Source organism: Triturus cristatus, chromosome 5_1, assembly GCF_964204655.1.
Source record: "Triturus cristatus chromosome 5_1, aTriCri1.1, whole genome shotgun sequence".
NCBI classification, from domain to species: Eukaryota; Metazoa; Chordata; class Amphibia; order Caudata; family Salamandridae; genus Triturus; species Triturus cristatus.
In genome coordinates, this window is record NC_140587.1 from 884,291,562 (window position 1) to 884,315,880 (window position 24,319).

Consider the following 24,319-nt stretch of genomic DNA (forward strand, 5'->3'; position numbering starts at 1 on the left):
GGTCACAGGTGATCTGGCTGAAGTGCAACACATAGCATACCGCAACTCAAAGTCACAAGTTTGTAGTCTCGCCCACTGGGCGTGTCTCCGCATTGCATCTTGGGACTTGTAGTTCTTTTGCAAGGTAAGTTTTCCAATAGTAGCGGTTGTCAGTTACACATTGCAATATTTAACCACAGTGGGTTTCTGTGAAGCTGCGGGGTATAGCAAGCCTGTTCTTACCCTGTTGCAGAAACCACAACGCTCCTTGTTGCGCTGTACAGTGACGACGCTGGACACCACTTCTTTCGTGGGGGGGCCTGCCGCTACCCTGGATCGGCCGCAATTGATACAAAAGACGAGGCACCAGACTTGGAGGCCACACACGCTGTGTAATACTTTATTCCTGCAGGCAGCCCTGCTTGACATCGGCAGATGCACAGAAATTTCTTTGCCAGAGTTTAAAATCCTGACGCGTTTCGGGCGTCCTCGCCCTTGGTCACAGGTGATCTGGCTGAAGTGCAACACATAGCATACCGCAACTCAAACTCACAAGTTTGTAGTCTCGCCCACTGGGCTTGTCTGCGCATTGCATCTTGGGACTTGTAGTTCTTTTGCAAAGTAAGTTTTCCAATAGTAGCGGTTGTCAGTTACACATTGCAATATTTAACCACAGTGGGTTTCTGTGAAGCTGCGGGGTATAGCAGGACTGTTCTTACCCTGTTGCAGAAACCACAACGCTCCTTGTTGCGCTGTACAGTGACGACGCTGGACACCACTTCTTTCGTGGGGGGGCCTGCCGCGACCCTGGATCGGCCGCAATTAATACAAAAGACGAGGCACCAGACTTGGAGGCCACACACGCTGTGTAATACTTTATTCCTGCAGGCAGCCCTGCTTGACATCGGCAGATGCAAAGAAATTTCTTTGCTAGAGTTTAAAATCCTGACGCATTTCGGGCGTCCTCGCCCTTGGTCACAGGTGATCTGGATGAAGTGCAACACATAGCATACCGCAACTCAAAGTCACAAGTTTGTAGTCTCGCCCACTGGGCGTGTCTGCGCATTGCATCTTGGGACTTGTAGTTCTTTGCAAAGTAAGTTTTCCAATAGTAGCGGTTGTCAGTTACACATTGCAATATTTAACCACAGTGGGTTTCTGTGAAGCTGCGGGGGATAGCAGGACTGTTCTTACCCTGTTGCAGAAACCACAACGCTCCTTGTTGCGCTGTACAGTGACGACGCTGGACACCACTTCTTTCGTGGGGGGGCCTGCCGCGACCCTGGATCGGCCGCAATTAATACAAAAGACGAGGCACCAGACTTGGAGGCCACACACGCTGTGTAATACTTTATTCCTGCAGGCAGCCCTGCTTGACATCGGCAGATGCAAAGAAATTTCTTTGCCAGAGTTTAAAATCCTGACGCGTTTCGGGCGTCCTCGCCCTTGGTCACAGGTGATCTGGCTGAAGTGCAACACATAGCATAGCGCAACTCAAAGTCACAAGTTTGTAATCTCGCCCACTGGGCATGTCTGCGCATTGCATCTTGGGACTTGTAGTTCTTTTGCAAAGTAAGTTTTCCAATAGTAGCGGTTGTCAGTTACACATTGCAATATTTAACCACAGTGGGTTTCTGTGAAGCTGCGGGGTATAGCAGGACTGTTCTTACCCTGTTGCAGAAACCACAACGCTCCTTGTTGCGCTGTACAGTGACGACGCTGGACACCACTTCTTTCGTGGGGGGGCCTGCCGCGACCCTGGATCGGCCGCAATTAATACAAAAGACGAGGCAACAGACTTGGAGGCCACACACGCTGTGTAATACTTTATTCCTGCAGGCAGCCCTGCTTGACATCGGCAGATGCACAGAAATTTCTTTGCCAGAGTTTAAAATCCTGACGCGTTTCGGGCGTCCTCGCCCTTGGTCACAGGTGATCTGGCTGAAGTGCAACACATAGCATACCGCAACTCAAAGTCACAAGTTTGTAGTCTCGCCCACTGGGCGTGTCTCCGCATTGCATCTTGGGACTTGTAGTTCTTTTGCAAGGTAAGTTTTCCAATAGTAGCGGTTGTCAGTTACACATTGCAATATTTAACCACAGTGGGTTTCTGTGAAGCTGCGGGGTATAGCAAGCCTGTTCTTACCCTGTTGCAGAAACCACAACGCTCCTTGTTGCGCTGTACAGTGACGACGCTGGACACCACTTCTTTCGTGGGGGGGCCTGCCGCTACTCTGGATCGGCCGCAATTGATACAAAAGACGAGGCACCAGACTTGGAGGCCACACACGCTGTGTAATACTTTATTCCTGCAGGCAGCCCTGCTTGACATCGGCAGATGCACAGAAATTTCTTTGCCAGAGTTTAAAATCCTGACGCGTTTCGGGCGTCCTCGCCCTTGGTCACAGGTGATCTGGCTGAAGTGCAACACATAGCATACCGCAACTCAAAGTCACAAGATTGTAGTCTCGCCCACTGGGCGTGTCTGCGCATTGCATCTTGGGACTTGTAGTTCTTTTGCAAAGTAAGTTTTCCAATAGTAGCGGTTGTCAGTTACACATTGCAATATTTAACCACAGTGGGTTTCTGTGAAGCTGCGGGGTATAGCAGGACTGTTCTTACCCTGTTGCAGAAACCACAACGCTCCTTGTTGCGCTGTACAGTGACGACGCTGGACACCACTTCTTTCGTGGGGGGGCCTGCCGCGACCCTGGATCGGCCGCAATTAATACAAAAGACGAGGCACCAGACTTGGAGGCCACACACGCTGTGTAATACTTTATTCCTGCAGGCAGCCCTGCTTGACATCGGCAGATGCAAAGAAATTTCTTTGCTAGAGTTTAAAATCCTGACGCATTTTGGGCGTCCTCGCCCTTGGTCACAGGTGATCTGGCTGAAGTGCAACACATAGCATACCGCAACTCAAAGTCACAAGTTTGTAGTCTCGCCCACTGGGCGTGTCTGCGCATTGCATCTTGGGACTTGTAGTTCTTTGCAAAGTAAGTTTTCCAATAGTAGCGGTTGTCAGTTACACATTGCAATATTTAACCACAGTGGGTTTCTGTGAAGCTGCGGGGTATAGCAGGACTGTTCTTACCCTGTTGCAGAAACCACAACGCTCCTTGTTGCACTGTACAGTGATGACGCTGGACACCACTTCTTTCGTGGGGGGGCCTGCCCCGACCCCCGATCGGCCGCAATTAATACAAAAGACGAGGCACCAGACTTGGAGGCCACACACGCTGTGTAATACTTTATTCCTGCAGGCACCCCTGCTTGACATCGGCAGGTGCACAGAAATTTCTTTGCCAGAGTTTAAAATCCTGACGCGTTTCGGGCGTCCTCGCCCTTGGTCACAGGTGATCTGGCTGAAGTGCAACACATAGCATACCGCAACTCAAAGTCACAAGTTTGTAGTCTCGCCCACTGGCCGTGTCTGCGCATTGCATCTTGGGACTTGTAGTTCTTTTGCAAAGTAAGTTTTCCAATAGTAGCGGTTGTCAGTTACACATTGCAATATTTAACCACAGTGGGTTTCTGTGAAGCTGCGGGGTATAGCAGGACTGTTCTTACCGTGTTGCAGAAACCACAACGCTCCTTGTTGCGCTGTACAGTGACGACGCTGGACATCACTTCTTTCGTGGGGGGGCCTGCCGCGACCCTGGATCGGCCGCAATTAATACAAAAGACGAGGCACCAGACTTGGAGGCCACACACGCTGTGTAATACTTTATTCCTGCAGGCAGCCCTGCTTGACATCGGCAGATGCAAAGAAATTTCTTTGCTAGAGTTTAAAATCCTGACGCATTTCGGGCGTCCTCGCCCTTGGTCACAGGTGATCTGGCTGAAGTGCAACACATAGCATACCGCAACTCAAAGTCACAAGTTTGTAGTCTCGCCCACTGGGCGTGTCTGCGCATTGCATCTTGGGACTTGTAGTTCTTTTGCAAAGTAAGTTTTCCAATAGTAGCGGTTGTCAGTTACACATTGCAATATTTAACCACAGTGGGTTTCTGTGAAGCTGCGGGGTATAGCAGGACTGTTCTTACCCTGTTGCAGAAACCACAACGCTCCTTGTTGTGCTGTACAGTGACGACGCTGGACACCACTTCTTTCGTGGGGGGGCCTGCCGCGACCCTGGATCGGCCGCAATTAATACAAAAGACGAGGCACCAGACTTGGAGGCCACACACGCTGTGTAATACTTTATTCCTGCAGGCCTCGTCTTTTATATATATATATATATATATATATGTGACAAGGGAGGCAACATTGTAATTTGGCCGATTACTGATTACCATGTATAATAAGGAAGCGTACAAACAACTAAACGATCGCAACTGCTACACAAGGATCACCGTTGGTAACATGAAAATTGCACAGAAAGATTTCCAACATAAACTAATCAAATAGAACAATGCGAAACTTATCAGTAATGATGAATTCAAATTTCTGAAAAATGATAACCCTACAACACCGACCATCTACTTCATCCCAAAAATTCATAAGAACTGTAATGAACCTCCAGGAAGACCGGTTATCAGTGCTAAAAATAGTCTTATGGAACACACAACAAGATATATTGACTATTATCTACAGGAGTATGTACAAAGAGCACCTTCCTATGTAAAAGACACAAGTGACTTTCTGAGGAAAATTATGAATGTGGAATGGCATAATGATTACTTACTAATAGCATTAGATGTAACCTCGCTATATACTAGCATTAATCATGTGGATGGGCTAATGGCCGTACAACACTGCCTAGATCAAAGATCGATACAACACCTTGAACACAACAAAATGTTAATAGAAATGATCGAATTCTGTTTACACAATAATACTTTCATGTTCAACAGCCAGTTGTATCAGCAAACCAGAGGGGTAGCGATGGGGGCCAGCTTGTCACCGAGCTATGCATGTCTGCATATGGGCCAATGGGAGGAGCTGGTCCTCAGAGATCAATATGGGAAGAAAATTAGGAATAATGTTGTCATCTGGCTGAGATACATTGATGATTTGTTTGTATTGTGGCATGGTTCTGTACAGCAAGCCAATGAGTTCATACAGAGCATTAATGTGAACAATTTAAATCTGCACTTTACCGCCACCATTAGCCCATCCCAGATTGAATTCCTTGACACCCAAGTCTATATCAGTAATAACAGAATAGAAACTCGACTCTTCAGAAAAAAACAGCGGGCAACTCTACCCTCCATGCAACTAGTGCACATCCAAAGCACCTTATCAATAGCATTCCCTACGGGGAGATGCTGCGCATAAGGCGTATTTGTAGTAATGACCTAGACTTAAAAGCAGCACAGCATGAGAGTAAAAATCGCTTCCTACAACGGGGCTACAAAATCAGTATCATAGACAATGCCATAAAAAAGTCCATGTCCTGCACTAGGGAGGAAGCAATTAAGGATAAAAAAGTGGACAAGACACTGTTTGACAATTCTAGGAAAGTCAACTCCAACTATGTATCCCAGGACATTTTGGATAATACAAACGCCAAAGAGGAATTCAGACTGATAATGCAGTACAGTCAACAACACAAGAGTCTCAATAAAATCTTACAACGAAATTGGCCATTGGCACTTAGTGACCCAGTAATAGGACCCCTGCTACCGCAGAGGGTGTCCATTACTTATAGCAAATCGCCCTCAATGAGAGACAGATTAGTGCATACCAGTCCTGAAGTGATTAGCAACAGTAGTTGGATGCAATCAGTCAAAGGATTTTTTAGATGCAAAACGTGTAAGGCATGCAATCAAGGAGTAAATACCAGTACATATAGAACCCCGTTTAGTGATTACAACCACACTATCACTAAATTTCTAACATGTAAAACAGAATATGCTGTGTATGTCCTTTTGTGTCCATGCAACCTACAATATATAGGCAGCACAAAATTACCTGTTTTTAAACGTATCCTTCAACATTTAAGGGCTATCACTAATCAGGACAACACATACCCCGTTGCAAGGCACTTCAGAGAAAAACATAAATCTGACAACCACCTCCTCCAATATTATGTCATTGACTCAATAGCACCCAATAGGAGAGGTGGAGACCGTGAGAACAAATTAAGAAAATTAGAAACACGGTACATTTTACAAATGGACACGAAGCATCCTGCTGGACTCAATGCTACAGAAGATCTCTACACATGTCTAGTATAAGTTGATTTAGCAAAATCTGATTGTTAGTAGAGTGAGCATTAAAACAACCATACACACCAGGTAGATCTTGTCATCTTCACAACAATGCTGTATAAACTGTTAATCGTTAAATTTTAAATCATTGGTTATATCAAGTTTTATTCAAATTCTTTGTATATATATATTTGTAAAAATGATATTTTACTATTTATTCATTTTTTATATGCTTTTAATAATACCTGATGATTTAAACTTCAAGGTATGTAAGCTGTTAGAATAGATTAATCTTCAGTGGTACCTATCTGAATGTAAGACAACATAGATAGGTCAATAGATACAATTTTAAAGGTCTAAAATACCGTTTTAACTATTTATTGGCATTTTTTTGCACACACTATTTTGCACTGGCACTTACGCACTTTATCGGTGCTGTCGGTTCATTTGTATGTCCGTTCCAACTATTCGTTCATGCATTGAAGATTGTAATATATATTGAATTTCTAAATATTGAATGTCTAACCTAGATTTTAGAATTACCCACATAATAGAAATAATTGCTACTTGATGGTAACATAAACCAAGGTATTTTACCAACATCATCTAATGATTTTCTATGATAACAAATCTGCAGCATTGTCAGTATCCTACCATCTATGCACAGATCTCATTTGCTCATAAAATTACCACATAAAAATATTATCTACATATACGGGGACATCAATACGAGTTCCAATTTTCTTTAGGGGTCCAACCCGTCACTGAAACAAGAATTATTCGAATATATGGTTTTTAAATTATCTTTTATTCACATTGGGTTTGTATGCACGTTGCACTTTTACATAAATAATATTTATATATTTTATTGTTTCTGCTTTTAAATTATGTACCATGAGTCACGTACCAGAATACAAGCAAATATTTGCACAGGTATATCAGATATATATACCCTCATGAGCATAGGCAAATGATTTAAATCATGAACAGATTGACGGTATTTTACAGAGATTTTTCAAATAATGTTTAACTGAAAAGAAAAACAAACAGATAATTTAATGTATTGTTAATACAGAAACCAAATCCAATGTTTTGTATTAGATTGTACTTTGGTTAAGCTTTTCTTTATGTTCATTGATAAAGTTGCGCGCCATGCTTGTCACGTGATCATGATTACTGCTGCACTGTCACTTTAAAAGGGGAGTTATCTCTAAATGCCACTGTCATGTGATCAAGGCTCGGGCAAGCCGAAACGCATTATGGCGACATATGGAATAAAGAAGGAATAATTTTGCACACAATTTTGGGTTTGTGTCCATCCTTTGGGATAGCCGTTGAGCGAAGGACAGCGGAGGAGTATTCGAGATATATATATATATATATATATATATATATATATATATATATATATATATTATCTACTGGCAGTCGCCAGTAGATAGTTATAGTTAGCACCGTGTTTCCATAGGAAATCCGCAACATTCTATTTTGAATAACTTTGGCGCCGATTGACGAATCCTCGCGAAATTCTCAAAATAGGTGGCGCGCTTCGCTCCGCTCCTTCCCTGAAAGTCTCGGGGGGATTCGTCAAGCGGGGGCTGAGAAAAAGGGGGGGTCCCAAAACGCATTTTCCCCATGCATTTTTCCATAGGACCTTTAGTCCGAGCTACAGCCCGAACGGCTGAACAGAATTACTTGAAATTTGGCAGAGAGGTAGCCCTCAGGTCAGGGATGTGCCTTTTGAAGGTCTCGTGTAAATCTGTTCAGTATTTCCTGAGAAAATAGCATTTAAATCAATATATATATCTATAGGCGCGCTCCGAGTGCGTACCGTAAGCTTCCCGTACGCGCACGCCGCCGTGCGCGAGCGCGATTCAGATTGGTTGTTAGATTCGAACGGTCGAAACCAGGAAGTGTCGGCCGCCATTTTGTTTCTCGCAGTCTGAGGGGGTGAAAAACAAAGGTGGATAACGTGTAAAGGGGGCAGGCTGGACAGTTCCTGACCCCCTAGCCTTGGTCAGGGGGTCCCAGAAGGACCCCCAAGGGGAAAAATGTACTTTAAATTTTTTATGAAAAATCGCGGAGTGCGCGTAGCGTACGCGCATGGTAGAAACTGAAAAATTCCACGAACTACATAACGTGGGCGCTCGGTGCGCGAAGCGCACCGAGTGCCCACAGCGCGCGCACAGTGCGCGAAGCACACCGTGCGCGCACGGTATGCGCACGGTGAAAAACCTTTAAAAACATAAATAAATACATAACTTAGCATTTAAAAAACCGTACAAATTCACTGAAAAAAACATAGGTTTCACACACATTATAGTTAGGAATTAGCATTTAAAAAACCTTGCAAATTCACTTAAAAAACCATAGGTTTCACACATGTTATAGTTAGCTGGGCATTTCACTCGTGAAAAACCAATGAAATTCCCCCGTTATAGTTAGTGCAGGCAACTATAACTCACGCGACCGCAATCCTCTGCTGATGACGTCAGATATTACATCACTGATGACATATGTGTTTTTCTGAAAAAAAAATATTTGTAATATATGTATAGCTAAAAATTAATGGAAGACGACATGGGTAAATAGGTGTCTAAATACAGTATTAGCATCAACAGAGGATTGCGGTCGCGTGAGTTATAGTTGCCTGCACTAACTATAACGGGGGAATTTCATTGGTTTTTCACGAGTGAAATGCCCAGCTAACTATAACATGTGTGAAACCTATGGTTTTTTAAGTGAATTTGCAAGGTTTTTTAAATGCTAATTCCTAACTATAACGTGTGTGAAACCTATGGTTTTTTCAGTGAATATATATATATTCAAACCACCTCCAACTTCTACTCCAGAAATTAGACTCCGACACTTGGGTAAGTTTCACCATCCAGCTTTTAGTTTATTTGCTTATATATATGGTTTCTTTCACACTGGTTAGCTTCAAGAAATATCTTCACTTATTTTAATAAAAACATATATATGTAAATTGCATATATAAAATCCGATCCTTGGATTACAGGACTTTACATAGTCCATCATTATATAATACATCTACAATTTCTCAAATTCATAATCACAAACTAACACAAGAATAATAAAAACAAATGCACAAAAAACAATCTATCTATGAAGCATTTTGCTGTAAATCAAAATGGTTCATGTATATATATATATAGATATATATATATTCACTTAAAAAACCATAGGTTTCACACATGTTATAGTTAGCTGAACATTTCACTCGTAAAAAACCATTGAAATTCCCCTGTTATAGTTAGTTGAGATAACTATAACTCACGCGCCCGCAATCCACTGCTCATGACGTCACATATTACATCACTCATGACATGGTCAGTGGCATTACTCATGACATCACTGATGACATCATCCTTGTGATAGAGTGGCGGTCGCGCGAGTTATAGTTATCTGAACTAACTATAACGGGGGAATTTCAGTGGTTTTTTACGAGTGAAATGTCCAGCTAACTATAACATGTGTGAAACCTATGGTTTTTTAAGTGAATTTGCAAGGTTTTTTAAATGCTAATTCCTAACTAGAACGTGTGTGAAACCTATGGTTTTTTTAAGTGAATTTGTAAGGTTTTTTAAATGCTAAGTTATGTATGTTTTATTATATTTTTTATATATATATATTTTTTTAAAGGTTTTTCAACATGCGCGCACGGTGCGCGCTCCGTGCGATTTTTTGAAAAAAATGTTTTTTTCACCCTTCGGGGTCCTTCAGGGACCCCCTGACAAAGGCTAGGGGGTCAGGAACTCTCTACCCTGCCCCTTTTCACGTTCTCCACCTTTCTTTTTTACTGTCACACACAAAACACACAAAATGGTGGCCGACACTTTCTGATTTCGACCAATTCGAAAGTTGACTGACATGAAACCACCAATCAGAATGACGCTCGCGCACGGCACCGTGCCCGCACGGTGCGCGCCTATAGATATTTATGTACTTTTAACTGCAATTTTCTCAGGAACTACTGAACAGATTGACTCCATATATGCAAAAGGCACATCCCTGACCTGAGGACTACCTCTTTGCCAAATTTCAAGTAATTCTGTTCAGCCGTTCGGGCTGCACCTTCGACTAAAGGCCCTGAGGGAAAATGCATGGGGAAAACGCGTTTTGGGACCCCCCTTTTTTCTCAGCCCCCGCTTGACGAATCACCCCGAGACTTTCAGGGTAGGGGCTGAGCGGAGCGCCCCATTAGTTTTGAAAATGTCGCGAGGATTCGTCAACCGGCGCCAAAGTTATTCAAAATAGAATTTTCAGATTTCCTATGGAAACACGGTCCTAACTATAACTATCTACTGGCGACCGCCAGTAGATAATATATCACTCAAATATTTCTAAAAGACAGAGAAATGTGAATTACAATTAATATTTTATAAAACAAAGTGATATAATAAATACCAATTTTAATCAATACCCAAGTGCATTAAATTTTCCATCAAAACAACATGGGCCTCCTCTTTTCTACGAAACCTCCAAATTCAACAAAGTTTCTTAATTAGAAAAATGCACCTGAAAATTACTTATTTAAACAGGTCACCCCTCCAGTTATCCATGAAACTTCTACTGGTAAGACCTCTATCAATGAATATCACCACCCATCTCTCTCTGTATATATGTGTATATCTTTATATGTTTCCAGCACCTGCCATTAATTTTCCCAAGGGACTGAACTTGTAAGCTTCCCAGTCCCACTCTGAAAGCAATCCTTATGTCCATGGAAATTTGCTAACATTGGGAAGAAATCTCTATATTATAATGGCATATCCAGAGTTTCACTACCCACTACATTTAAGGGTGACTAATTTCTATTTATCAAAATCTTTATTATGTTACCCATGTTTGTGAAGTTTGTTACACAAGTTATTCTTTTCTTATCATTTCTGTTTCTTATTCTTTCCTCAAACAAACTCTCCCTGTAATATTATTTTGCTCTTTTATAGGAGCTTACAAAAGAGCAAACATTTTATAATAGGAAGAGTTTGCCAATATTTGCATACAGAAGGAACAAAACATTTAGGAATCATTTAGTACATACATACAAAGCGACTAAAAGTATACAGAAACTTAGAATTACTGACGGCACCCAATTAGTAAGGAATTTCCCATGTGGCACTTGTGCAAGTTGTGGAACTGTTATAAAAATTAACAAGTTAGAATTGAATGGAACAACTCATTGTATCAATAGCTTGGTCAATTGTAGAACTAAAAACATAGTCTACCTCATCATCTGCCCATGTGGTAAAGCCTACGTGGGGGTAAATGGAAGTGAGATGCTACTAAGGTTAAATGAGCATAGCTCAGCAAGTAGGACTATGAGAAAAAACGCTCCTCTGGATGAACATTGCCTAGAGTGGAAACCCAAAGAAAATTTGCTAAAATGGATCTGTGTCGAGAATATAAAATGTAAAGCCAGTAGCGGGGATCGAGACAGAAAAGGAAAAAAAAAACAATATTATGTGAAAAAAAAATCAGTACATATATTTATGGTTTAAATAATAGAAAGGAAAGGGAGAGTCTAATACTGTAATATCAGGGAGAACCGAGTAAATGTAGATCTCCAGTATTTGAACAATAGTAAGAACATGATTACCCTAGTTTAAGATGAGTGTGTAAATTAGATGGAAGTATATTGTATTTTAAAATGGTTTTAAGAAAGGGACTTGTGATAGGGGTAGATGGTGTTTAAACAAAGCAAAGGACCTTGAATAAGAAAACATAAAGAGGCCCCTTGGATCATATGCTGCAAGCACAGGCGCCATGTGGGCAGTGTGTGAAAGAAGGAAATGATGACACATGGAGAGTAGGCATTACATTGTTTTTGGAGTAAGGGACCGTGGATTTGTGGCTATTATAAACGTTGGTAAAGGAAACAGAGCTGCAGTGTGATAAAGGCCACGTTGAGTATAAGTGAAGCGGAGTGACTGTATATAGATATTAAACGTTGGGAAGGATAAGCATGTGAGATCAAAATATATTACTTTGTTGAGTGAGATCTAGGCATGAGCATAATGTAGTGAATTGTAGAAATAACCCGAACTATCCCGACCGTCTAGTATACCAATGACCATGGGTAGAGACATCATGGGACTCAGTAGGGCCCCCCAGTATGCGAAAGCAGATGGGTGTAAGCATCGGTATTTATAGCAAAGGGGTTGGCCCCATTGGGTTTGAGAAACCACCACAGTAACAATGCAACTTTAATAGTACAGTATACTATATATGGATAACCAGAAGTAAATATAATTAGGAGAACTTTAGCAATTTCCTGATTTAGGTTGAACGCCTGACACAACAATGGGCATGAGATGAGACATGAAGAGTGAAAGGAAATAAGTATAATTACCAGAAGTAGTCTAAAATGACAATAGCCTAGAACTACAAGACAAATGGATGGCGTATGAGGGAAGAAAGCGAGAGAATGTGTGGGAAAACATATGTAGTGAGTTGAATAAGGGTAACAAACCAACAGGTGGTCTGCACGGATGTGTGTTTAAATGATTTGAGCACAAGCTAAAGGCAAGCTTTCACATCTAGGGGTGATCAGACAACAAACATGTGTTTTAATACTGGATAAAATATGTGGTATGGCACTGAAGGAGTGTATTTAGGCCCACATATAACATGACGATTTGACAAATTTAGCAGGCTACCATTTTTCTTTTTTTTATTTCCCAAAATACATTTTAATCATGAAAAATCTGTGTTAAATCTGTACAAGAAGGGGCATGGGCATTATTGGCACTGCAGACAAAAGTGTCTCAAGATGAGTAGGTGTGTCAGCCAGAGAACAGTGGTAAGTTTTCTGGAGGCGAGGAAAAGCAACGATTTTAAGGCAATGGATGCTCGGTTAAAAAAGGTTGAGATGATGCTCTGAGGAAGATAGCCGCAAGGTGGAGTATGACTTCAGAAGGAAAGGACACGACTTGAAGAAAATGACCACATGTTGGGAAAAGGACACAACTTGAGGAAAATGGCCGCAGGCTGCAGTAAAACTTCTGAACAGGAGAGAAGCAGCAGAGCAGAAGATGGTTTCTGAAAGTAAAGAAAGAAGAGTTGCCTTAAGTGATTAGGACTTCAGTCTGTGATGATGAGCTCGTCCACACCCCAGTCCTCGTAGCTCCCATCAGGCAGGTACCGTCGGATGATAATTGGGATCTTCCGGGCTTTCAGCTCCTTCATGGCGATGAGCAGTGGGTCCGTCTCTCCTTCCAATTCCACGATCACAGGAGCGCACATCGCGATCTGAAGGGCGCGTGTTCCCAGAACCCAGGCACGCTCATACTTGGTCATGTAGTTGGTTGCGATTCGCTTTTGGTTGGCTTGCTGCCCTTCTCCGGAGGGTAAGATTTCCACTCGCTCATGGTCTTCCTCCTCAGCATTGTCCTAGTCATCAAGCCCTTCATCCTCCTCAACATCATCAAAATCATCTCCATCAAAGTTATCTTCGTTATCAGACATATCTCCGTTTCTCTGATCCCTGACGCACGCCAAACGGTGTGTCCGAATCACACTTTGGCGCGTACAACTGACGTCAGGCTGCGTACAACAACATTCAGAAGTTGTACTCCCATTCAAACACGGCCGCTACAACTCAAATTTAGCCGGCTACCATGACTAGCTTGAGGAGAGTCTCTAGATGTTTAGAGAATGCATGAGATAATCCTTAATTTCTACACGATGTAAGGTAGAGGCTAGAGGAACGCGGAGAGTCCCTTGAGAGTCCCTCAATGTTAGATGATGCATTACTCAGTCTTGCGAGATGAGAGGCTGGATGTAATAGTTAGAGACATGCCACTTACAAACTGTTTCACGTTTATACAGCAACATTAGGCCTCAGCATCATAGGAAAGCAGACTCCCCCTAGGTTATTTAATTTGGGCAGACGCATTATGTGTGGTACTGGGCGGAAATGTCACTGAATGAGACTATAGCAACCATCTATTTACGATGAATCCCAAAGGTTGATTGGATATTTATTATTTGGGCAATAGTATTAGAGAAAAAAACTTGCTGAATACATTGAACAAGCAGGAAAATAAAACAACTTTGCTCCTAAAAATTATTGCAATCTACAGACTGCAGCTGGATCACGTATGGACAAGACACAGCAGTAGTAAGCACCCTTTTAGAACTTGGAGAAAAGAGGGGAAGACTATTTTGAGCACATATAACAACTGAGCATGAGTCCTTGCCAAAACGACAATAATAGCAAGGTAAGCGGGTTAAACATTCAATCATGAACCGTGTACGATCCCTAACTAAGCTAAAACATTTTATAATGAGAATACTCACTGCAAGAGAATAGTGTTGACTTCCTTAAAGTAATATCTGAAGTAACCTTGCCCCATTCCAACTATGTTCTAGGGATAGATGGATAAGGAAAATGATAAGAATGAAATTGAAGATTTGTTTATAATTTAGCAATTTCTTCCCAATGTTAGAAAATATTCATGGGTATAAAGGTCACCTTCAGAGAGGAACTGGGGAGTCCATAAGCCCAGTCCCTATGGAAAATATTGGCAGATGCTGGAGACATATCAAGTATATATATAGAGATAGAGGGGTGGTGATATTCACCGATAGGAGCCCTATCAGTAGAAGTTTCATGCAGAGCTGAAGGGGGTGACCTGTTTAAATAAGTGCATTTCAGGCTCCTTTTTCTAATTAAGGAACTTTGTTGATTATGCTGGTTTCATAGAAAAGAGGTGCAAGTTGTTTTGATGGAAAATGCAATGCACTAGGGTATCGATTAAAACAGTTTTTTAATATATCACTTTGTTTTTATAAAAGATAAATTGCAATTCACATTTCTCCGTCTTTTGGAAATATTTAAGTTTTAAATATTTTGTCCTGAAGAAGGTGGTGTAAACCACTTTGATTTCCACCCAAACGCTGCGTCACCGATTAATCTTATTGTTTATTTGTTTTATTATTCCTGTGTTTTTGTGTTGCTTTCAGGCAACTTTTCTGTGCAAAAAAACAGTTTTGGATGGAGAGTAAATTCAACAATATACATTTTTCACTGGTTTGCGTAATTTTTGTTATGCATTGCAAAACCGGTGCAAAATCTTAGTAAATCTGCCCCTAGGTCTTCAAAAAAAAGATTAACCAAATAGATTCAGAATCTAGATAGCTTCTCTTTTACTGACTTGTTAGGAAGGGAGGAAGCAAATCTGTTCTTTCCATTCAAGATTATCTATAATCATGGCACAAATGGGATAAGCATTATTCATTATGAACATAGGAAACTGTGGAACACTTGCACAGATGTGAGCATGGTTAAGCATATTTTACTCACTAATGCATATGGTGCACAGCAGAAAATCGAGTTAAGGTCAAATATATTTGCATTTCTCAGACTGCACGGAAATGTAGAGTTGAGTGCGGCCAGAATACATCATGTATCCAAGTGAATAAAATACGCATTTTTATGTAAGTTTGCATTTGTTTCATAAAACCTATTTCCTTAAGTAACCCCCATCTTATTTTCAGTTTTCGAGTATAAGCTTTAAGAGTGCACCTGGGCAGGCAGGCAAGCATAACATGAAAGATAAGTGCAATTCCTTTGGGGTTTCAAAATTTATTCCGCCCCTCATTTGTTGCTTTGTGTGCAATAATTGGTACAATATTTGACACAGACCTGATGGGGTATAAAGTCCTACCTGGCTTTACGCCTCATATGCATTTTTCAAAGATAATCCAACTTGTTGGACGCCCACAGCAGTCTCGCGGGCTTAAAGGCATTGTTTAGAAAAGAGGTCACGACCTTTAAAGGATGAAATTTGGAGTACTGGATCGGGCAAATGTGTCCGACAAGATGTGTCCCGATAGCGTATATACACATAGGTCTTGCTCATCCAGTCACTTAGGTTTAAATGTACGACACGTGAGAATGGTTTTGAGTTCAGAATATGCCTGTATAGTATGCGACTGAAGAAAGAAACAGTGAGTAAGCATAGCAAATGAGAGTTCATGGATAAACACAATGTCGACAAAGGAGTGTGTGAGAGTAAAGAAACTGAAGGGCATATCAGCAAGCAGGAGATAAAAAATTATCGCAGCTGAAAAGCGGCGATAATTTTATCGCCTGATCAGCAAGGTCACGCTATCGCGTAAAACCTTGCCTTATCGCCATTTTCCTTAATGCCCATCTTTGCCTCTCTAATGAGAGCCAAAGTGGGCGTTCCTCCCCGGGATAGCTAAGCGACATTTCTCCTATTATCAAGCCTCATGCAAAGCAGCATAGCGACAAGAAAAGTAGCGGTAACCTCTGTTATCGCCACTTTCCTTACGCCTGCTTTGAAACTGACTTAGCCATGATATCCTAAGGAAGGTGGATATCATGGCTAAGTATGTGACGCCCTATCAGCAAGCTATCGCCAAAAGTTGTGTGATTATCGCTGGATTTCCAGGGTAATCGCACATTTGGCAGCTTGCGCTCTGAATTTTATCACTTTGGAGATAAGCGTTGCTAATAGCACGCTATCTCCGCGATAAAATTCAGAGTTGGCCGGTGATAATTATCCTCACGCTAAGAGCACTGAGCGATAATTATCGCCGTCCTTGCTGATATGCCCCTGAGTGCTTACATAGGAAGTGAATTAGTGAGGTGGCGAGATAGTGTGCAGTTTAGAAAAGAAATGAGTGAATGATTGGGCGAGTGCAAAAAGTTAATTTTGAAATGGCAGCATGAGTCATGGTATATGAGTGAGTGAAAAACCTATTGGGTAGATATGTAGTTGAGGCAAACACTGAGCGAGTTAGCAAGACTTTTAGGAGCTGACTTAACTGACATGCAAAATGTTTTAAAGAAATTAGAAGGCTTTTATTTTCTTTAGTTCTTTATAGCGTGACCCTGAAGAAAGCGTGTCAAATTAATGTGGCAGGTTAACTAGTAACATGATTGAATTAATTACATTCACTGTATGATACAATTCATTAACAAATAGGGCCTTATAACAAGGTTGACACATAGGGCCTCACAACAAGGGGCCTGGCAACAATTGTGGGTGCAGTAATACCACTTCCATTATTATCAATACCAGGTGGAGTCACCCTATCATTTCCAAGATACAAATTTATGGGGACAGAAATGGGGAATAAGATGAATTACAGGGCTCTGTTAAGGACGTGAAGCCCACCCACTAGTAGCATGTGGATATGTGCCCTCAAATTGCAGGCCACGTGAAGTACTGTTAAATCAAAAAACAGGATTTTTCTGCCCCAAGTGGAACACAGGCCTACTTCCAATGCGGTCCATTTAGGAGAAAGAGACGTAAATAATGTCAAGTCCTTGGCAGATCCTGTGGAAACAGGTTTGAGTCATTACAGTCACTGGGTCCTAACAGATCTTAAGGCAGAGGACAGAGGTGTCCAAGATGATATTTTCAAAGTCAAATTTTGCTAATCAGTGAGATTTCTTTCTTGGAATGCATATTATTGGGTTGCATAACCACCTGATTGCAAAAGTTTTCTAGCACACACCAATATGCCAAAATTGTTTTAGAATTTGTATTTCAAAGTTTGCTGTAACAAACAGTCATTTTTTAAATTTATTTTGTGGTGTCGCTCTATACTGTGAAAAAAGGTTGCTGTGATTTCTTCCTCAATAAAAACATCATTGTCTACAGAGCGTTTGACTTATTGATATTTTTAGAGTGTTTGATACTAACATATATGGTCATTTGAATGAATACAGGAAGTGGTTGGAGCACGGGAATTGGCAAGTGGATATTTTAAGTTATTTTCTATAGTTCCTTTAGCACAACTGAAGTCACGCTCTTTATTAATTTTTTCATGGCAAGGATCATACTGGCCTCAATTGTGCCTGATGTACATTAAGAGGTTCAATACCAAGCTGCCTCTACCAGATGTAGGCTTCATCATTTAAGTTTAGAGAACTCACTTGTATTGCATACAAGCAAACCTATAGGTGCATCAATGTCTTCCGCTCTACAATAACTGATGGAGTCCTGTTGGAGGGAGGTCCTAGTATTTCCGAGAAGGAACTTTTGGCTTTGCTGCCATCATATTCTCATACCCGATGCCTTACGTTCCCTTGGCATTAGGGCACTGTTTCAGGTTAGCAGGACCTTACTCCAGCTTATAATCGTCAGATATTGGATGAGGTGGTCCACCTCATCCTACCATAGTAAGATGGTACTACCATGTTGGAATCAACCTCACCATTGTTGAGGGAGTTCTTAACATATAATAATCTGGATAATATTTTGGGGATTCAGTTCTAATCTAAAAATACCTAATGGTATACCATAAGGATTGCCTTTATTAGGTGGTACCTTTGGTATGAATAAAAATACTATAAAATATAGTTAGTAGATGCTATTGTGTACAATGTCCTTCACATCCCTCTTTTTTGCCAGCATGTTTCAGCCTCCTATTAGTCATGACCTTGTCTGGGGCATTCTTCGGGGCTCTCAAAGGATCTCTAACATATACTCTGTGTAAATAATCAAAAGCAAGGTTCTACCTTCTCTTTCATATAGTATTACACCCTATTTGGTTTGTTCCTGCCTCCCTGGTCGGAGCAGGGATGGCGACTCCTGTAGTCACACTTTCAATAGAATGTGCCCATGGTCCACCTATATCGCCCCTGTCCTCGGCCGAACTGTGGATACAGTGGGTAGAGAGAGAAGACTAAAGGAATTCACACTTTCACTATGAGCCTTGCCGCATCCTTGTGTGGTTGTGCAATTCTAGGAGGCAATACGGTGAACGAAGACTCCCCTTGTGATTGCAGTGCAACAGGGAACCATCATCAGCACTATTTCTTTGCAATCTACAGACTGCCTTACCGCTTCCCCTGGCTAACTTGTGGCTCTTTGTAACCGGAATCGAGTAGGGAAGGCTGAACCTTTGAAACATTTTGTAGATGTAACAGGTCACATTCTTGCAATTATTATGCATTTTACCTGAAATGAGCATGGGTGAAGTCTATGTGAAAATATTATTCCAGGTACACCTGTGTGTTAAAAGGGCATTCGAGCTACCAGCTCAATGCACTATCGATAGACTTCTTAAAGTCACTTAGCGAACATTGTTATTTCAGTGCGTGCAGCAATGACACACATCATTGTGCTCAACGTAGGTCTGCCATGCACTCAAAAGTAAAGGATCAATGTAAGCTGAATTTACACATGATCGGCATAGTTCTAAAAATGGTGTTTACTTGAGATTAAGCCTGAATATAAAAAAAATACACATAGTCCTCCAATCAAATTGAATTAAGTGATACCTCCTTCCAATATGTAAGTACATTTTTCAACTTAAATACTTCAAATGTCTTGGTCAACTGGAGTCCCACTAATGATATACCTTGTGTGAATGTTTTGACACTTGCCAATGTACAGAAGGACATGATTAGAAACCATAATTTTCTACAGAAAAATTCCAAGCACTTCTGTTATGAGGATTCAAAGCAAGGTAATGCTAGCTCCTCCAACTTGGTAAGTTCATCAATAACAGTTATTACTAGTGGTATTATTAAGCTTTGTTTAATTTTCTAGTGACAGTTACTTTTGGAGGCATGCACATTTTTCAGTTAGCAACAAAGCATACATAATGTATTGAGTGCAAAAAATTGGAGCATCCTAGATAACCTCTAGTCTGATTGTAGAGAGAGCGGGAGCAGCAGCGGCAGTGCTTGACCCGAGGTCCACTGTCAAGAACCAGGTCTGGGTTTGAACCCGTGCTGCCATGCTGCCGCGATGCCACATTGCTGCGGGAGACCTTGGAGGCTCGGAGGTTCGGAAGGCTGGACGCTGCTGCAGCTGGGGGCCGCTGGAGAACAGAAAGAAGGCAGCCAGAGAGCCGCAGGCTGCGAGCTGGTTGCCCCACAACCTCCTCCCCTCCCCGGGTGTTTCCTCACCTGAACTGGGCTCTGAGAGGGAGGCGGTGCACGGCGCTGCCTGCTGTGATACCTATTGGCATGGGGGCCTGTTGAGCGTGGTGGGAGCCACGGATCGCTTTCTGCCAGTAGTTCTGCTGGTACTGCTGCCTCTTGGCCCAGAAAGGAGCCGCGGGGTTCCGGGGGAACTCGTGGATCACTTTGCCGCCTGTTGTGCTGCCTGTTGCCTGTTGTCAGCCGGGAGGAAGAAGGGGAGCTACACGCTGCCACTGTCGCTTGCTGCCTGCTGCCATTGTTCGCTGCCCGCCCGTAACGCTGCCTGCCACCTGCCGCATGGTGATTCTTCTCCTGGAGCGGACTCTGGAGCGGAGGTGAGAGCTGCGGGGGTGCGGTTGGATCATGGTGTCGCTGAAAACTACGGTGAACTGCGGGGCGGCTGTGTATTTGGTGGGTTGCCACTGCCATCACACCATATCTCAGCTTCGGTAAGTCGGACCCCAAATCTGACAGATATGTGCAACATAAAATCAGGTGCAGATACCCAAAGTTCATACATAATGAACATTGCCTTGCCAACCATAATGTTGTGTTTATATAGCATTTCTCTCTGGCAAAAAACAATGGAGTGCTTTCCACATATCTTTGGGATGGGATATATTTGGCAACAGTTAGTGTGTGTTACAGTGAGTGTGTATTACACATCACCAGGTGGTGTACTTGGCCACTCCGTGCTGTGTCATCCCCAAACATTTTACCCTTACCCTTCACTTTTTGCTGAAATTTGTTTTTGTTGGCTCTGGGACTCTGTGCACTTTACTTTTGTTAACTAGTGCTAAAGTTCTTGTGTTCGCTCCTTTAAACATGTTTACATTGGCGTACACCTCAATGGCATATTTATTTTACTTGGAAGTCCCTTGTTTTAGTGGTATACCATATACACAGGTCCTGTAAATTAAATCTTACTAGTCCTGCAGCACTTATTGTGCACCCACTCAAGGAGCCACTTAATGCAGGTTCCATTCCAGCCATTGCAGCTTGAATGCAGTTTAAAACAGCCAATTCGACTTGGCAATATAATCCCCATGCCAAGCCTTAAACTCCTCTTTTATTGCATGTAAGTCACACCCTAAGGTAGGCCCTAGGTAGCCCAAAGGGCATGGTGCTCTGTAAATAAAAGTTTGAACAGGCACTTTTAAGGTTTACATGTCCTGGTAGTGAAAACTCATAAATGTGTTTTTCACTACAGTTAGGCCTAACTCTCACATAGAACAAAATTGGATCAACTTATTACATTTAATATGTACTAAGTTTTGATTAGGAATAGGTAAGCTTTCCATGTTTGTGCCTGAGAAATTATAATTAATATTCCTCTTTAATGGTAAAGTCAGATTTTAAGTTACAGTTTTGAAAATGTCACTTTTAGAAAGATGACATTTTCCTTCCCTATCTATATGGTGCCTGCAGACTGTCCTAGGCCACATAAGTGGGTGTAGTAGACAATTGGACTCAGTTTATTCCTACCAGACAGTCACACAATAGATGGATTAGGTGTGCCTCGGTGGGCCATCACCTTGTAGGATGGGAGGTGGAGCTAGGCACAGCCCCACTTGCAGTTGAATTGATTGCGCTCTGACTTAACAGTCCTTTGTGACTTAACACAAAGGACTTGTCATCCCTGCATTGTTTATGCAGCTAGCTTAGAGGCAGGACAAGGAAGTCAGGAAACTTCAAGGGCTTCAACGGAAATTCTCTAGAAACTGCTCCTACTTCAAAGAAGGCACTAGGAATAAAAATAAGACCTTCAGACCCACTCTTCAATTTACTTTCCAGACCTGTGGAATTACTCTGAGGACTGCCTGCTGTGTACTTCACAAGCCTACTTTTGTTTCACCTGGAATGACTGATTTGATGCATGGAGGCTGACTTGAGCCTGCAGAAACCTGCCCTGCTGTTTTAGACCTGTTTTACCACTTGAACCCAGGACTACCAAAGTGTCTTTAAGGGCTAGCTGACTGGCCTCCTGATCAGAGCACCAAGGACAGAAAAGGCTCCAACAATATTGAACCTGCACCTGGACTCAGCCTAAGAGTAAGACCTAATCCCTCGAGTGGTACCCTTCCAGTTCTGTACCCCTGGTGGTGGTGCTAAAGGTGCCCAGATAGTCAAAAGGCAAAACATGGGTTTTAGGAAATTTTGGGCTCAAAACTGCTCAGAGAACTGTGGGTAGAATGAGACCAACCTGCTCGTCTATCTGCCCATGGTGCATTGCCTGTCAGCCTGACTTCAAAGTAGCTTCCATTACGTTCTTCACAGCAGCAAATCCTGATCAGCAGTTCATCGCCCAAGGGGTACCCAGCCTCATGGAACTCTAATCGGCTACAGGCTCCTGTCCCATTCACTAATTCTGAACTTAGAAATCTTCACCACGACTTCGTCCAGTGGCTCCCGGATGATGACACTCCCTCTTCTGACACGACCTGCCATGCTGAACTTTATCTTTTCAAAATATTTTCTTTAAAATATTTCCTAATTCCAAAGTTAAATGCCAACCAGGCCCAATCCATTTTTTGTATCCGACTCACTCACGCTCCATTACGTTGCCTTATTTTTCAACTTTGCCCCGTGCTTGCGAGGCTAGATGTCAGTGGTTGGCGCTTTGATCTTTTAACCGCTAGTGTTCACCTTCAACTTACCTTAAATTCATACCTCTGGTTCTACTGATTGGGCTTTTGTTGTCAAATAATTTATTAAAATGTACTCCATTTTTCTAAATTGATGTGGGATTTTTATTGTCTTGTGTTTTCTTTTTATTGCTGTTTGTGTGCTGCATAAAAGTTTCACATATTGCCTCTAGGTTAAGCCTGATTGCTTTTTTGCCAAACTACCAGAGGGTTATGCACAGGTTGATTTAGTGACTTTTGTGGTTTCCCATGACAGGTACTGTGGCTGTTACTTGAACAGGGGCCATCCCCCATTCAACCAACAACCCAATTTGCCAAAACAGGTCCTTCAGCCAATCAACGTTTTAGGTACTCTGCATAGCCAGTATAACATATTTCTTGTAGGTTTTGTGAACCCCTTTCACTTATCCTATGGGTGTAGTCAACTAAGACATCTCTAGCCATAGTACCATCGTTTTGTTTATTGAGCTAAATAATCTATTCAAGAAGTCTGCACTTGGGGGGTATGTGCATGACAGGTGTAAGAAATCCACAATGGCTGCACATCATGCGCCTAGTATCTCCCACCAATGCCAATTCAGGCCATGCTGTCTGGTTTGTCATATGCTCTGCGCATAAATATATAGTCAGCCTATGCCTACCAATCATCACATCCTCTCTGCTATGTCAGAAATAGTACTCCATTGTTCAGCTGTTAAAACCATGCTTAAGTCCTGTGACAATTTATCTCTTACTGATCCACAGGTAGGGGCCAATTTCCCCATTATCAAATTATATATATTAATAACCAGTGTTTTGGGGAATGAGTTTAATAATATCATCATCACTTTTTATTATTTTATGGGAGAGATGTGAATTTCTCACCCTCAGTTAAATTGAATATGTAATACAGGAGGATGTCTAGTGGTGTGCAGAGAGACTTAGCTGTTTAGCCCTGCTAAAAGATCAACTTTTTAAAATATATCAGTCACCTATTGTTTTTAGCTGCTACATTCAAATACGCTATGTGGCAACCGGTTCACAGGCCACCTTGATGCAGTGGTTGCATGCTAATGGTATGTGTGGTGAGTACAGAAAGCCTACCTCATGTAGTAAAGCCAATCTCAACCATGCTCGTATTGTGCAATCAACGGTATGTATTTTCCTTCTGGGCCTTGGAGATTTCCTCATTATTACAGTATTTAAGACAAATAGGCCTGGCATCTTCATTATCATGATCCACCAAATCTATGTTATGGGCAGCCCGTTCCGCCGCTCTACTCTAGCAACTATTCTCTGTAGGCTCTTACCTCAGTTTTTTCTTACTATTGCCTTTGTGTCCCAGTGAAACTGTATGTCTAGATACCTGACAAAGAACTTCTGCCATTGCTTAGGATGTCCTACCACAAGGACCATCATGCATTTTGTTAGGGACATCATTATGGTTAATGGTTAGGTCTTACCACCTTCCGAATTCTACAATTTCATTAATTATGGAATTTAAGTTAAGTTCATGATTCGTAACTTGAAACAGGATGTGAATTGCATAAATTAATAACAATATTCTATGAGGTCGAAATGTTATACCTATATCACCATGGAATTCCCACAAAAAGCCAGCTAAA

General features: G+C 41.9%; 1 protein-coding gene and 1 pseudogene across 2 annotated transcripts in view; both read right to left on the bottom strand.

Moving 5' to 3' along the window:
- The window catches only part of NETO1 (neuropilin and tolloid like 1), a 677,063-nt gene that overhangs the window by 328,520 nt on the left and 324,224 nt on the right, over window positions 1–24,319 (bottom strand). The gene's annotated exons all lie outside the window — the stretch shown is intronic.
- Window positions 13,110–13,650, bottom strand: LOC146831572 (DNA-directed RNA polymerases I, II, and III subunit RPABC2 pseudogene; annotated as a pseudogene).